A 17,932-nucleotide genomic window follows, 5' to 3' on the forward strand; every position below is an offset into this window, starting at 1 on the left:
ATAAAGCCCTCCCAGCATTAAGCTGTGGAGCAGTGGAACTGTGTTCTCTGAAAATGATGGTGCTCCATCCAGTATATTTGGGACGAGTTGGGGAGTTGGGAATGAGGTGGGGTGTTATTCATACAGAATCAGAATCAGAAATACTTTATTGATCCCAGGAGGGAAACTGCATTTAACATCCTGACTTCACTGGTACCCTTGTCACTGGATGTAACCAAATCCTGTAAGTAGTGCCTTATAAGCAGGAAGAACAGTGGCAATTCGATTTGGCATGGACTGGACAAGTTTCTGGATGTAGGCGACATCAATGTTCAGCCACTCTTCCATCAAAGAATTGCGCAGTTCTGCCAGATTCTATGGATGCCTTCCCTGGCGTTTTACTTGCTGTTCCAGGTAGTCCCACAGATTAACAAGGGGATTCAAATCTGGGGATTTTGTGGCCTAATCCAGATGTGTGAATTCTCCATACTCACATTGTGGCTTTTGGCATGCACAAATGCAATCACTCCTTTTTGCCATTAATCTGTTTTGAGACCCATTTTCCACAGAACCAACCAGACATTCACTGCACCACCACTGAACCACCTCTTCTTAATCTATGTGGAACGCCATCTGCAGGAGTCTGAAGTTACTACCACCTTAGTGAAGTACATTATGATGTCCTTTTTTCTTCTGCTATTACCAGCTATAAATCACAAGACATTCCTTTTTTTGGCCTTAAGACTGACATAGTTTGTGCTGACAGCTGACTTGCCTCTAGCTGACTGGTCAAATATAGGTTTAGCATGATGAGGGTCATCTGCGCTCTCAATTTGTCTAACCTGTGCTTGAGTGTCCTTGCTTTGGCCACTCGAGTCATGGAACACTTGTGACAGCAGCAGCGGCGGCGGAAGTCACTGTCCTTGCAGGCACGAGTACTACACAGCCAGGTCAACCTTGGGGTCTGTCCCAGCATGTCAGCTTGTTCCCTGGAGGCGAGAGACAATGAGGAAGAACCTCTGGCTGAAAGTCATGATGAAGTGCAAGAGAAAGAAATTAAAAAGGTGAGGGCGGGGGAGGGGGTTGAAGCAGCAGAAGTGGAAAGGGAGATACTCCAGATGGATTATGCGGGCCTAGCACTGGCACATAATCTCGCAGAATGAGTTCAGTGCGAGCTGCCTCAAAGTCAAACACGGCAGTGATTTAAAAAGGTGAAATCCTCAAAGCATGCTGATGGACAGCTGACCCCAGGTTTTGAATAGATGTGTCAGGATTCACCTCCGCTTGAACTTGATACTGTTGGAAAGTCAGGTGCGCGCTGATCACAGCGAGTTTTGAAGTCTGCGGCGAAGCAGCTCAAAAAAACATTTCTCTGCCTGACGGCCTCGGCTAAATCGATTCCAGACTGAGAGGTCAAAAGAAAGAAGTGTGGAGAAAGAAATGCACAACAAGTGAGCGATTTGGAGAAGTCAGGAATTGAGTGAACGGTTATGTGGTGCTTGCAACTCTTCCCTCCAAACACATGCCTTTAACGACCTTTAAAATCACTGCTAATCATATATAGCTCTGTTGCTATATTGTTATCGCCTTTCCAGCATATTTTCCACACTACCTGGCTTCAGATCTTTGATTCATGAACGGTTCAATTGTAGAAGGTTTTGCAACACCTATCTTATAGGAAAAGGTGATTGGCTCTTTGAACTTAAAATTCATTTGTTCGACTGGGGCACACAGAGAATTTTGAAAGACACAGCTGTACCCCATTTTGCCTGCCTAATAATATTACTAGTTAATAATACAAAAATAATTCAAATTAGTAGCTTAGCCCCTTCTACTAGCTAGCATAAATAAAGCCTATGTTATTGTAACTAAAGCCTTTGCAAGTTTAATTAATGCTTTTGCTAATATGTATAGTCTAATATGTATTTTTGGTAGGTTAAACAGTTATACATTGCCTTAACCAAAACATATGGCTAGGAGCCATCATTACCTTCTCTGTTGCGTTTCTTTCTGACTTTCTGAAGTTTTCATAGCCATTTCTACTATTGCATAGCCTGTTGAACTGTTGAAGTTGAATAGTTGGCATCAGTTGAATGAAAATATTGTTTTATCTAGTGTCCACCCAGATAACATGTCCATATGGGGCCTGAATAGATGAAGTGAACATGATGGGATAAACATGGGCCCCATCTGGGCTGTACACTGCATCTGGGGCCTAGATGGGACCCATATGAGATTAAGGTGGATTGGGACATTCGGGGCCCCGCAATACAAATGTATGTACAAACCCACTCACAGCCCATACTCATCTAGAACTTCACCCATGTGAGCCCCATGTGAGCATGTTTGCTGGGTATGTCCAATTTTATGTAATTTAAATATTTACTAATGCACATTACTCCAAAACAGCATCTCAGCAGGTTTCAAGTCAGCTCGTGTGCTTAGGATCATTGTCTTGTTGCATAACCCAACTCTCACAGAGTGATGACCATTACTGGAAGACAGATAACTATGGTCCTGTCGATTATGGCTAGCTGGCCAGCAGTTTGAGTCCTTTTTTAACTCATCAGCCCACAGCACTTTATTCCAAAGGGCTCTGGGTCATCAAGGTGGTTTTATTAGGTGTTTTTTGTCCTGCGGCTCAAACATGGACATCATTTTTGCCCAGTCCTAAATATTAATCCAGACCCTTAAGCACACTCCCTGCTGGTCAAATAAAGCTCTTAGACTCTAAAAGCCCATATGTAGGTCTATACTTTTCTCACTCTTATATCTGCATAACTTTCATAACTTACATTACTTTCATAATATTTATAGAATGATTCATAGTTGTGACTGAATAATAAGTCCAAGGATAACTGATAAATATGCTCACTCCTCAGTGAGTTAAGGCATGGTTGATGAAGCACCATAGTCCTGCTTACTTCAGGGTTTAGGTGGAGAAAGCAAATGACTTCATTTCTATGGATCTCCACATCGCCATTCCACACCTTGGCCTGTTACTGTAATCCAATCCAGTGGATGATGCAGCCCACTGCACCTCAGCATGGGGAAATAGCAGTTTGTGCAGGTATCTCTGGACAGAAACTTCTTATGCTTCTGTAATTCTACTAATAGAATGTCCTTCTGACTTGGTGTGTATATGGATATTTTAACATTCTATGTACATTTTGACCCTGTGTTGATTTTACCCTCAAACAATGCATTAAATTATTGTTAGTCTAATAATACATTCATGTTCTTGATGAGTGTATGTAAACGTCCACACTGTACACCACAACTGTAACCTGAATTCTACTATATGGGACCCATGTCATATTAAGGTGGGCTGTAATGATGGGGCCCATTTGGTAAGCCCAACTGGGTCCCAGTAAAAATGTATTTGCAAACCCACTCCCAGCCCATGCCCACCTGGAACTTCACCCATGTGAGCCCCACATGAGCATGTTTAGTCCAAATTTGATGAGTCTACCACCAGAGTATGAATGCTCTAATGTTGTCAAAAGGAATCAGATGGTTGTGGATTTTTAAGGGTAAATTAGATTTATTATGACTTTTGCTCTTCAGTACCATGATGCACCATGAAGTGATGTAGCTAAACTCCTTTAGAAGAAGTGTCCACAGACATTTGGACATTTTGGGCCCAATCTTACACCCTGAGCAGAGGTGTGTTCAGGTAAATCTCTGGTGTATTGCTGTCTGGGCAACGGAAAACACAGGTGTGCCACTGACTGAAAACAACCTAGGCAGACGTCAACAGTCAGGTGTTCGTTGCTATCTTGGCAGTGGATTGTCAACACAGACATGTGCCCACGCTCATACACCCCCGCTTTGTGCCATTGAAATAGCAATCGGCCAGACAGACAGCACCTGGTTCTTCAAGGGACTGGCAAGTGACATGCTGATTGGTTAATTGCACAGTACGCCCAAAACACAGCCATGATTAAGAGACTTAATACGTGCCTTGTATGGAGTTCCCCCTCGTTACGAAAGCGAAGACACACTGAAATGCCTTAAATCAAGCTGCATGGTGCGCTGTTGACGGCTCGCCAAAAGATCGCTAAAATAGGGCCCATAGTGTGTGTGTGCCTTTGGGCCCATAGTCAAAAAAGTGTCTTTGGCCTAATGTCCAGCCTTCCACTCTCCATGACATGTCCACTGTAACCAGCAGTTCTTTTAGCAGGACTTTTCCTATCACTAAATCAGCCGGTGTCAGCCTGTCAAGAATCCTATTAATCCCTGTGGAAATGTCTGTGGATTATTGCTAGCAGTAATCCTTAGCCTTGTGCTGTTTGAACATACAAGTGGGAAATAAGAACCTAAACAAAACACTGAGGGTGTTTAGCCCAGAGTGTGTTTTTATTTTATCTACGACACATTTGATCAGCTGGCGGCAACCAGTTTTGTATGGATTTTCATCCACATTTTAAAACCAGGCATAAATTTGAGATACTCTCACAAAGGCAGTGGCTAGACGGAGACACAAGCCTTCGACACAGGCTGAAGCAATATTAACTTTGACTGCATGTGATTTGCATGATTATTCACATCCTTTATAAACGGAATGTTAGTTTCTGGAGCACTGTGAAATATGATGGGATTCTTTAAGGCAGATTTTGTACTGACCCTGTGCTGAATGTACCTCCGACCCTCAGTATCGTTGTAGCTCTTTTCTTACACCATTTTAAAGCAGATGGACGTGTTTTCAAATCAGCCTTGTACCTTTGAAAACTTCTGATGCTGAATTTTGTGGTGAGGCTGCAAGACCTGGTTTTTATGAAGCTCACATTTGTGCAGGTGTTGCTGAACAGTAGACCCGTGCACCACCACTTCAGAGTTTGGTAATCATTCCAGAAGGTATTTTGCAGTAAAACAGTGGGTAAAACAGCATTTCTCTGAAAGCTTGTTTGGTCTTCCAGACCCCAACGTGACCTCCACCATTCCTGTTAAATGCCATTTCTTAATTGCTTTACTAACTGGAGACATGGCTACCTGGAAAACTCTGCTATCTTATTATAGTCTTCTTCTGCTTCGTTGGCATACCTTATTTAATCAAAGTGCTAGGCAGCTGCTTAGAGGAGCCTGTAGCTGCTGATGGTTGGGAACAAGATTTGAGGAGTCATTTGTATTTGTAAAGCTTCGAAATTTGCATCACATGGTCTTTCCTAACAATGACGGTGAAGAAACCATAGTGCTAACAAGCTACAATAACACTCTATTTTGAGTGGTCCTTTGTAGGCAATTTAATAAACTAAGTAGACTAAGACTAAGACATTAAGTAGATTTACTGTTGATCTGTTACATCAAGTAGTATCAAGTAATATCTTACTGCCACTAAACAAATCCTAAGCCAGCTTTACCCAAAGTCTAACCCTGATCCAAATCCTAAACTTAATCTCAACCCAAAACCTAATCATAACCTTCATCCTGGCCCCCAACACTAACCTCAATCTTCATCCTGGCCCCAATTCTAACCTTAGCCTCAATACAACACCTAACCTCAATCTTCATTCTGGTCCTAATCCTAACCTTAACCCCATCCAGTGGCTAACCTTAACCCTCATTCTGGGATAACCTAATCCTCCTAACATTAATCCTAATCCAAAACCTAGTCATAGCCCTCATCCTGGCCCTATTCGTACCTTTACCCTCAATCCAACACCTAACCTTAACCCTCATTCTGGCCCTAATCCTAACCTTAACCCTAATCTAAAACCTATTCATAACCCTCATCTTGGCCCTTAAAATTATATCCAACACTTAACCTTAACCTTCATTCAATGCAACGCCTAACTGTAACCCTCATCCTGGCCCTAATCCTAACCTTAACCTTAACCCAAAACCTAATCCCAACCCTCACCCTGGCCCTAATCCTAACCTTACTCTCAATTCAATACCTAATCCTTACCTCCACCCTGGCCCTAATCCTAACCTCAACCCAAAACCTAATCCTAACCCTCACCCTGGCTCCAGTTAAACTCCAGTTCCAGACTGGTTGTTGAGGGTATTGAGATGATCTGTATTAGACCTGTTAGATGATCAGTGATCTTTTAGGTCACACTTTAGATCTACAGATCTGAACTTGGAGCTAAATTCAATAGAAGTCTTCAGTAAAATCTCTTAATGCTCTACTGAATGTTCAGATGCTGTTACATCATTCATACATTGTTAAGATGTTACTGAAAGTCTGATGAGTGTGTATTTAATCTAAAAAAACCCTCAGAATTACATACATTAACAAAAAATGTAGCTTTTTAAGGTAGCCTACCATTTCAGATGCACGAGATTATGTTAGGACAATACAACACAGTCTGTAATCAAGCAGTTAGTGGTAATCCTTCTTTCACCCTCTCAGAGCACATCATGTGAAGAAACCTGATTCTCCACTAATCAAAATGATTGTCTTAATTATCCTTCAGCTGCCACAGACCCCAAGAAACTAAACCGAGGCCAGAAGAGAGGTGACGGATCCACAGAGTAAAGAGAGAATCTGCCCTGTGTTTCATTGTCTTCTGAACGTTAATGATCCACAGTGTTAACTGAATGTAGCTTTTAGAGGTAAACGAATGTTGCAACAAATATGAAAATGAGCAGCTTCACGCTGTGTCAGGACACAGGCCTCTGGGATATTATTACATGTTTGCCAAGCTCCTGCTCACATCGAACACATCAACTAAACCAGGTGACTAACTGGTGAGGTGACGCAGGTGTGTTTAAGCAGGAAAACCATCCAACTGTGCTGGACTGAGGCCTTCCAGAACTAGAACTGAATACCCCTGGCCGAAACTAGCATTGAAGGCAGCAGGTATCCATGAGAGAAGAGAGGAACCGTGACAAGTGCAGTCCCGGAAGGCGTGAAACTCGACTGCAGGTGGCCGCAATATCCCGCGAATCAGCATCGGGTTGAAATGTAAAGTCATGGCAGGGGTTTGAACACTGCTCAGTGAATAAGCTCCGGCTTGCCGCGAGGTTTATGCTAAGCAGGGCTCTAGCCCGAGTGAGCATAAATGCTGTTATCGCCCCGTTTCCCCTCCAGCCTTCTAGCAGGTGCGCAGTGTGCTCTCCTCAGAGGGGGAAGTGATTTCTTTTTCCACATCCATATTTTTTTATTGTTGTTGTAGAGAGAGGTGTGTTCAGTTTATGATCTGCTTTTTTTCTTCTCTGAATCCTGACAGCATGGTACAGTATTTAATGAGTTTCCCCATTGTGAGAGAGACTGTCAGTGAGCTGGATTCAGAGGAATATCCTACGGGCAAACATAGAAACAGATATGACCCAAAGACGAGGACAGTATGACCCAAGATGCTATACATTTTCAGTGTAAGGAGAAATTCTCACGTATCTCAGTTTAAAAAACATTTGGAAATGACATGCTTTTAGACACCCTTTAAAATCCTGTTATTTTGCCCTGAATGATTTTCCATGTATGGGTGTCTGATGAAAAAAATATGAGCATTGTTCTGATTAGCTGGTTTACATTACCACACTTGCTGCCTATAGGACCCATGTGGAATAGCATAGATTCAGGATTTTAGCACTGTAGCATAGTTGTTGAGTTGTCCTCTCAGTGTCCCCTCACCACACTATAGGGTTAGCTAGCAGGGCATATAATAGATTCAGTATTTTAGATGTGTATCATATTTCTCGAGTCTTACCAGATAGATTTGCTGTCCTCTCAGTGTACTCTGAGCACAGTATAGGGTTAACCAAAGATTCATTATTTTAGCATGTAGCTGTAGAGTCTTACCACATAGTGTTGGTGTCCTCTAAGTGCCATCTCATCACATTATGGAATTAGCAAGAATCACATACCATAGATATAGTATTTTAGACCTATATCATACAACAATGTCCTACTATAGGTTTAGCTAGCATGGCATAGCATAGATTCAGTAGATTCATAGTTCTGCAGCCTTCCCAAATAGTGTTGCTGTCCTCTCAGTGTCCTCTCAGCACACTAAAGGGGTAAGCTAGCATGACATAGCATAGACTCAGTATTTTAGCACTGTAGCATACAACTATGTCCACCAATAGGGTTAGCTAGCTTGACATAGCATAGACTTTTTTTAGCACTGTAGCATAGTTCTGGCACCTTACCAAATAGTGTTGCTCTCTGTATCACTTATGCAGTATATGTACATATATGTATTTGTCCACCAATCAAATATATATATTTTATCATATAAGATCATATATTATGCTCATGTGTCCAAAATATGAAATATATATGTACTGTACATATATTTTGAAGAATATGCATGTATCAGATTTCTGTATGGGATCGAGGTTGCAAGGTGTTTGTAAGCTTATAAATAGTCAGTTTGATGTTGATATGCTGATGTGTTGGTATGGTCTTCTTCTGCATTTCCTGGTTGCCAAGTGGCAGTTAGCTACCCTAACCCTATATGGTGGATTCACTACATTTGCGGTGGGGAAAAATTTGCTTTGTTGGCAAACTAGTTTTAAGAAGCACCGAATCAATCATATTAATGAATGGACCCATATCCTCTTGGAACAAAAACACAGCATACAAGGGTATAACTTTATTCCCAGAGATGCCAGAGTTGTTGTCCAAGCTGATACACATTATAAACTCCAGGCTACTGTACAATTATAGCACTATTCTCTGGGTGCACACTGAGAGTGAATTGGTCCAAGCAGAAGCAAGCCTCATGTTTTTTTTTATTCTAGACAATGTTACCCTTAATGACTTGTAGTGAAGCACACAGCCCAGTTTGGTGGCGCTCAGTCCCAGCGCTTTGCACATTTATGTGTTTTTCCTGCTCTTACACCTCAGACCTTGATAATTAACTGCTAAGCCAAATCTAGATTTCTGGAAAACAGAAAGATGTGCAGTAGAATCTGCTAGTCTGAGACATTTCCTACTGATATTTCCCTCGATATAATCTATAATACCAGTATAGACTTTATGCATTGCTTCCTTTGTCCATAAACATGCTTTGTGTGTTATATATGAGAATTGCTCCATGCGCCTCTCGCAGTTCCATCATTCTTTCGTTCCATGATCCTATAGGCCCTGATGCTGGCTGAGGGGAAAACCTGGTGCATGAAATTCACTGCAAATTCACTGTGTGTTGGTTGTCAGCAGTCGTTTTAAGTCCTATTTCTTTCCTCCGCTGCTAACCTTTCTGGGTTCTTTTTCTCCCATAGAAGCAAGTAAGGAACAGGAAAATATAGCAGTATAAATATTGCTATTGTCCAGAGGGCATCCCATGAATTTGTTACACCGGGGCCATAACTGATTTTATGTATTGTTTTGTCTGCAATACCTTGTGCGACCTTCCTGTCTGGAGCAGACCAGGTCTAGCTATGATATACTTAATACAGATTTTACACTGCACACAGCATTCCAACTGATGAGCACCATCACTGCTAACACTTGGGCCTAACTGAGAAAAAACGATTGAAATAAATAAACAGCATTTAAATACTACAGAAAGTTGGGATCACTTAAGCTGATAAATAGATAGTTCAAGTCCAGACAAGTCAAATTTATTTGTATAACGCTTTTTACAACTGTTGTCGTCACAAAGTAGCTTTACATAATTAGTCATTAGTAAAAGACGATGTGAAGGATCCAAGACCCCCAGTGAGCAAGCCAGTGGCTTAAGTGGCAAGGGGAAAAAAACCCTCTCAGAGCTGAAGGAAGAAACATTGGGAGAAACCAAGACTCACAAGGGGGACCCATCTATCCTCCTCTGGTCAGAACTATTTATAAATTATTGACAAAAGTTACCAAACCATCTGTACTGTTGAACTGCTCTGATCATAATCATAATATAATAATCATGGTGTAGTAGAACTTAATAGAGTCATGGCAGTGATGGTAAGAGTAATGATAGTTAATAGTGGTGATATTAATAGTGGCAGATAGTTACGAGTCCATTTAGGTTTTAACATGGTCATTAGGCAGGTAGCAGTGGTAGGAGGGTGTGCCGCTGGTTGGACTGGTAGATGGCAGCTGGTCTGACGCAGGAAGGATTTTATAGAGAGCAGTTAAGTTAAGATACACAGTAATAGTTAAAATACACAGTTGTCTATGATCTACAATTTGAGTTTGACATGAATTAATTCAGTTGAGTTGCATTGACCGCAGTAAACTGAGTTATTTTAGCAATTTTAATCTCTCTAGGAGATGCTGTTGTCTCTTCTCTTGCAGAACCTGAAGCCATCAGATGGCCTTGGATGAGGAGTGGAGAACCGTATTTGGCCTAGACGTTTGACTTTTGATAGCCCCCAAAAATGCAAATGAAATAATAATAAATAGTAACTATAATAAACTCTTGCATTAACTTCAAAGACCATTTTGCATTCTCCTGTAAAATCGCCATTTTTTAGATACATGCTTTTCATAGGACAGTGACTATGGTGACCTTCATGGTGTCCCTTATGTTTGGACAGTGCAACCTCGATGAGGACAACTTATACCTTTCCCACTTTGCCCCTGGCACCATCTGTTTGTGTACTGGATGTGTCTACCCCACCCCCTCAGTCATCATCATTGTGTAGTCATTCTCCACAGGCTACCTCCCCATGTGCAGTCAGTTGTAATCTGTATTCTGGATCAGCTGCCTGGCCGAATGCGGAATTACACCATTAGCATTTGGCTGTGTTTTTGCACAGATTTGTGCTTTTTCTCAATCTTTGCTGCATTAAGGGGCTAAATCACTTGAGTTCAGATTCATAAGGCAACATGACAGCATTCATAAGCTCTCATGGCAGCAAACATAAACCTACATGAACATCTAAAAAGATTCCAATAAGCATCAGTTGTCATAATGGCTGGTTTTGTCAACTTTGATGAAACGGCAGAAAGCGTTATGATAACTGAATTTATTGTATCCTTTATTTTTGGCTAAAAATGAGTGGACGTCAGTAGTTGGTGGTTTTCATTCGCTGCTAACAGCATTTACAGCTTTACTTTTAATTATTTCTTAGCATTTTGACTTTAGGCAAAGGTTTTGAACTTGATGGTGGTTTTCTGCGAAAAAACACTCCCAAGTTTTCAATTCTTCAGTGCCAGCCTCCTATTATGGCTTTTCCAAATAAGGTTAAAATGACCTTGACTTTTTCAAGCTATTTGTCAAAGCCAATAGTTCTATTTGGTTTCATGTGCAAATGAAGTGACTTGGGTAGTCTATGTTTCTAACTATGTAAAAGAAAGTGACACCTGCAGGCCTCACACTTTTATTTCTTCAGCTTCTTTGCTGGGATTTAAAGGGAAGCCTTGCTTCTGCAGGTTATGTATGTAGTTAGGGGTCCAAGCACCAAGTGAAAGAATCCTATCTTGTAGGCTGATATCTGCATGTGCAGACCTCACACTTATTTCTGTAGCTTCGTCACTAGGATTTAAAGGAAAGCCTTTCTGATGTAACTGCAGGTTATGTATATAGTTAGGGGTCTAAGCACTAAGTGAAGAAATCCTGTCTTGTAGGCCGATGGCTATAGATTTGATTAGTGTAATATGTAGTTTGACTTCAAACCATATAATTTCCTTGCTCCAATTACTGTACATAAACACTGCATATAAAGGCCAGCCTCTGCTAAAGGATAGTTTCATGGCCTGAAGTTAATGTTGAAATACAGCCAGCTTTTAGAGCTTGGAAAACATTTGCATTGCAGCCATATTTTGTGTGGGTGCCCTTTTGCTGGGCACAGGGCAAAGCAGCTGTTATGAGCCTAATGTGGCACAAAAGGCTTTAGGGCTCAAACTGGCCCAGACTGTTTGAGCACCCAGCAAGGCCAGCTTCAAATGGCACATCCCTGGGGCACGTGGCAGCTCCATGTATTTCTGACGTAAACTGGGGGCCTTTGCCTGCCATAAATTGATTAGTAGAGGGAGAACGATGTTTGACAAGTACTTTGGCACCCTTACAACCCTGCCATTTCTAAATTTCAGCTGTAGCCTGAAATGTCGACATGCTACATTTAGCTTTTGAGATGCCATGTTCGATTGGTGCTTTTAGAAAAATACAGCATGCATGTTTTCATTAACCCATTCTTAAGGCAGTACTGGATTGTTCGGCATGCGGCAGTCTCTTTAGCATGACAGTTAAAGACATGGTCTTTAGGGAATGCTTGTTTAAACTAACCAAGGAGGCCTAAAAAGGCAAGCCATTGAGCTTTGAGCAATGCATACTGTACCAGACTCTAATACACTCCAATTATATACAGGCTGGTTGGTATGGCTAGACCTATTAAGGTATGTTGGTATGTATTAATTGGGCAGTTGACACAATAACTGCTAGCCAACATCTCTTAAGGCCAATCACCACATGGTTTTTGCTACGATTCTATTGTTATGAACTCCTGATCCCAGGTTGTTTGGAAGCCTAGTGTTTTAACTTAAAGGTGCCGAACATGCATTTACTGAGCATTTTACCTTGCTTTAATTTGCTTGATGTAAAAAATAGTAGGTGTGTGACTTTGATTGGGGTAAACAATTATCAAATATGATGTTACAACCATTTCATAAACCTGTTATTTCACCTAAGAATGAAACAGCAAGTTTCTTTTCACAGAGTGCTCATTAAAAAATAGCTCTGATTTACTGGCTGGTTTATGGCACTGGCAACAGATTGACAGAATCCATATGTTATAGCACATTTTTAACACTGCAACAAAAACACTGTGACTGTTCCCAAGTCTTAGCTGTCCTCTCATTGTGTCCTCTCAGATCAGTGTGTGGTTAGCAAACATAGAGAACTGTAGCCGGTTAGCCTGTAGCCCAGACCCCAAATTGCTTCCCCCAGTTTGTTATTCTTCAGTCTTACTAGAAAAATAAGCTGGTACTTTTCCTTCTGATGTGTGTTTAGCTCCAGTTTAAGAGCTGAGGTTGTCCTGTTTGTATTTGAGGGAGCTAACAATGGAAAAAAAAAGATGGTAAAAGATTTGAGTTACCTATTAGCCTAGTGAGAAACCTTGTTTGACCACACACTATTTTAGGCATTACTAGTGATAGGGGTAGTATACATGAATGGGGACTGGGTAAATAGGCCTTCTGAAATACATTTTACCCCATTTTTACATTTGTGTGCCATATGTGTGTTGTCCAAACCTTACTTTAATTAAAAAAAAAATAATATAAACTAAATATATAAATAGATCCATATATTTACACCTGGTAGAAAGTTATTTTTTGCATAGTTTGTTGTGCAGTGTTTATAACTGAAAATATTGTTAAATTGAGCTAAATATTGCTAATAATATACCAATGAAAGTGCCCTGGAAAAGAGCTTAATTCCACTTAGTTACTGCATAATAATATAGTAAGTAGCATCTAGTTAAATACCAACTACTGTTCTGAAAAGATTGCTGTTAATTGTTTACAGTGGCATTATAATACTGCCCCCACTAGTTACTGAATAAGACATTGGTGTGTTATAAGCCTTTCTAAGTTAAGAGCTAAAAGGGTTAAAGTGTATATAACTACAAATGTAGCATATTTGACACATTCCCTAGAGAGGAATTAGGGTCATTTGTACACTTCACGCTCTGTCAAATGACCTTCACTTTAACTCAGTTGAAAGAGCTTTGGCTTTACTAACAGCATTCAAAGCTAGTATTGCCGGATTATTAAGTGCTACTTATTTTTGAACCCCCTGCCGTCTGCTGTGTCCTTTTTCGCCTCCACTCTGTTCTCCATAACAAGCTCCTTTTGTACTACCTCCCGCTTGAATACGATTTCTCTCTTTTGCCTTCTTGCCTATAAAATGCTTATTTCGCTGTAGACAAAGGGCACAAACAGCTCATGTAAGGAGACTCGCGTCAGCTGCAGTCTTTTATGCCCACTTGGAGGTACAATGTATGCCCAAATGTTTGTGGACACAAATGCATTCAGCTACTTGCTACTTGCTAAAACAGATGTGCAGACACAGATTGTCTGAGCCCTGTAGAGAAGTACTGCCAGTAGAATAGGACATGAACTTATTGGCACAATGCTTAATGCCAGGCATGGCCCCCAGTATTAGCTATGGAGCTGTGTAGCAGTGGAACTGTGTTCTCTAGAATGATAGTTCTCCATCCAGTTTTTTGGGGTGTGAGTTGGGGATGGGGTGGTGTGGGATGGTGATCATCCAACATTGCTGCATGCACTCATATACTGTCCAGGAAAGCACTTTTCTGAAGAGTAGAGACTGTTACTCCAACAAAAGCAGGTGTCCCAATACTTTTGTCCATATAGTAGTGTATATATCTCTAAATGTGTATGATATTCTTTAGCCCACTTTTAGGTGTAGGCCAAATCCTAGTGACCCAGCTCATTTAGAAGAAAAGGCAATCAGCTCCTGTTCTTTAATTACAGTAACAGCTCTTATGAGCAGAGGATAAATTGCACACTGGTCATAAAGCCATGGCCGTCAATGCGTTTTTCTTTCTTTATGTTTGGCAGTGATGCGATGTAAATCTTAAGGCCAGTATGGCTGAAATGCCCTCTCACTTGGATTGAAATTAGAAAGTCTAAACCAATAAAGGATTATTATTAAAGATGAACAGTCACAACACCCGACCACACAGATCTGCTTTTTTGCTACAGTGCCCCATTAAATTGAGATATATTACAGGATGGTCTAAAGCTTTGTTCCCTAGTCACTCGACCATTTGAAACTTTTAGGATAAGCTTAAAAAATCATGGTAGGTGAACTAGAAAAGTGCACTTCTTAAAGTCTTAGCAGGTGGTTGCTCTGGTGTTGCAAAGTGGCTGTTGTGGTAACCACCACTGGGGCCGGGGGGCATTCGTCCAATAAAAAATCTGTATCCAAGCCAGAATCACATTTAGACTGAACAATCTGCTGCTAATATCTCAAACTGTTGGATGAGGCAAAATTCTGATAGAGAATTATCTTGGATAATGATATGTGCAACCATAATAACTCACACATTATCTGATTAATTCCTTCATTAATGCAAAAGAAACATAATGGCTTATATCATATCTGCCCCAAAACACTTTGACCAAGTTATTTGGAATAATGTGGACTGAGGAAAGATAACATTTTGGAAGAGACCTTTTGGTGTCCTGTTACTTCTGCTGAAAAGCCAAGACAGCATTTTACAATGGAGACATCAGCAGAGCATCAGCCAAACATGGTGGTGGTAGTGTGATGGTGTGGGAATGTTTTGTTCTGTGGATGTTACCATGGATTTTGCTGTGTACCAGAAACTCTTATTGGAGAATGTTTGGTTAAACAAAATGAAGGTTATTTATTTCCACCATATTCTTCACTGCTATCCTCAGACCTCCTGTGGTAGTTAGGTTTTTTAGTAACACAACATTTTTTACGTTTTTTGCTAATTAAACATTTGCTAATACCTTTATTAAAACTTTATTAAGTTCGAATAAATGTTAAATAGTGTTAAACTAAATGTGCTTCTTTACATGTTGTATTGTATTCTACTGCTGATAACCTTTCTGGCTCCTTGAATACATATCCATCCATCCTTTATACAAGTGTCAAGTCACTGAGGTCTTCAGAAGAAGGGTTGTTGGCCATTTCATTCCATTTTAAATGAAAAAGAAAAAGTTCTACTAACCGTCCGAACCAGAATTCTACCAGAAGCTGGCTGATTGCTCCCAAAAGCGTCTGGTCATGGTCCAATTTGCTAAGGGATGTTAAACCAAATATTTGGTTTGCTATATGCACATATATTTATATTTTTATACTCTCACAAATGAAATTTTGTGCACCAAATTGTTTTAAAGACATTACTGAAAGCCAAATAGTACTTCACATGTATCTACATAGTTCATACAGTAGCAGAAAGGCTTATTCCCCCTGAGGTGTATTATTCAGTAACTACTGTACAAACTGTTGGGGCTTTTCTTTGGTAGTAGAAGTTTGTGATAAAGCTTTAGGCTTAAGCCCTATTACAGTTAGTTAGCCATTAAATAATTTTGCATTTTTGAATAAACACATCAGTAACAGCCACTAGCATCAGTGTATGGTATCTGGCACACAGGCAGTTATTTTTTGACCGCAATTGTTTTTAGAAGAGAAAGAAGAAGGAGAGTGTCCTCACATCCTCTCGCTTTCCTCTTTGCAGCCTTGTTTCTGTGTATCCAACATGACAGTGAGGTGAGTCAGCTGTGGCTGCCCCTGGAGATGAGAGACCAAACCTGAGTTTGTTTTCCTGTCCCCACTGGGTGGTCATGTAGAGGACAGATCACAACAACAACGCTGCTGAATTTTGGTGGAGGCTAATGTTTCAGCACCATGGACTGCAGGCAGTACTGCAGATCTTAAATTAAAGACCAACAATTTTGGCATGTTTATCAGCAATAACTGTTTGGAGACTCCAAACAAATAAAAGCCCTTATTTGAGCATTTCCTCCAAAGCCTTGTCCACATTCACATGTGCCGCCTAGGCTAGAACAACTCAAAGGCTAGTGCTCAATTAGTTTCTTACTTAGCTGGGACAATACAGGTCAGAATTATTACACATGTAATGAATCTAGGCCATTCAGGTAGAAATAGCTAATTATATAGTCGATATTAGCAAACACATAAGCAAGCTACACTCTTAAAAATAAAGGTGCTGCGAATGATTACAAATGGAGTGATGCCGGTCATAGAAATGTGTGACGAACCTTTAAAAGACCCAAAAAAGGATCTCTATGGAACTAAAAGTGCTTATTCTATGGTTCTTCTATAATTTGTTAGCTTCAGACGTGCTCTGTTGATGAAGTGATAAAGCCCCAGTCATACCCTTGCGAAATGGACGTGACCCTAGACCTTAAGGACTGTTCAATTGGTGGCACAAGGACACTTTCCGTTTTGCTGCAGCTAGCAAGATAGCTACAAAGTCCCATTATGCACTTGTGAGAATATAATACTGGGGTTAAGCAACAGCATAGATGACTGGTGTGGTTGGAGGCTATTGCCTGTACAACTACACCTAAATTGGCAGCTAACCGGCTGGTTAACTTGCCTACCATAAACAGTGAAAACACAATTCTGAGAAAGATCTCTGGAATCTAATAGGGGAGGCTAGGCCACAAACTATCACAGGGTAAAATGTAGTACCAATGGAAAAGAAGTTTAACCATATTTGGGTAGATATTACTGAGGATTGACCCTAAAGTAACCTTTTAACCTATTTTCAATTATTACTAGAGTCGTGTGTCACTAAATTCAGTCATACAGTCTGGTGAAAATCTTTGTCGTTTTAACATATTTAAAAAAGTTAGGACACTCAGATTATTAGAACATGGTTAGAGAGTCTTATTTAAACCTCAGACAGTTATATTGGTTTGCTCTGGATTGTTGAAGTAAGTAGTAACACCATGGTGCAATGGTCATAATGGGACCTACAGGTAGCTTTTACCAAGAACATGCATCTATTATCAGAAAGAGTCCAAACACATTTGATTTAGATGGTTCGATTTTCCATGCGTAAAATAAAATACAGGGGCAAAGTTTGCAAGAGAACACTTGGAACTGTGCCCTGCTCTTTATATAGTACACAACTTTGGGGTTTTGCAATTTTGTGGGGGTGTCCGAAACGTGGTGCTGAATTTTCAGAGCACTGTAACAATCCCATATTTGCACCGTAATACATAGTGTGCAAACTTTAATGCACACTAAACAGATATGGAATGCCCATAATCCATTGCGTTGTTGGGTTTTGTAGACTGTCGCACAGCAATGAGCTCACACACATAACGATGCGTCTCATCCTTCACTATACCTTGTTGAATCCTGTTCCCTATAATATGCTCTATATAGCTCCAGCTCAGGCCTTCTGGAACAATGTGCTTTAGACAGATGAATCACAGTAACAGAAGACATGCTTAGTGCTAATTATTAGCACTACTGTTGCTACTTGTGTTTCTACTTTTGTGGTAAAAATTAGCAAATGTTACATAAGCTAACATTACTAACAATTAATGTGGGGTTTTGTAATAAATGTGGGGTAAGCTGTAATGTTTGTACTC

Source organism: Salminus brasiliensis, chromosome 8 (genome assembly GCF_030463535.1).
Source record: "Salminus brasiliensis chromosome 8, fSalBra1.hap2, whole genome shotgun sequence".
Taxonomy (NCBI): domain Eukaryota; kingdom Metazoa; phylum Chordata; class Actinopteri; order Characiformes; family Bryconidae; genus Salminus; species Salminus brasiliensis.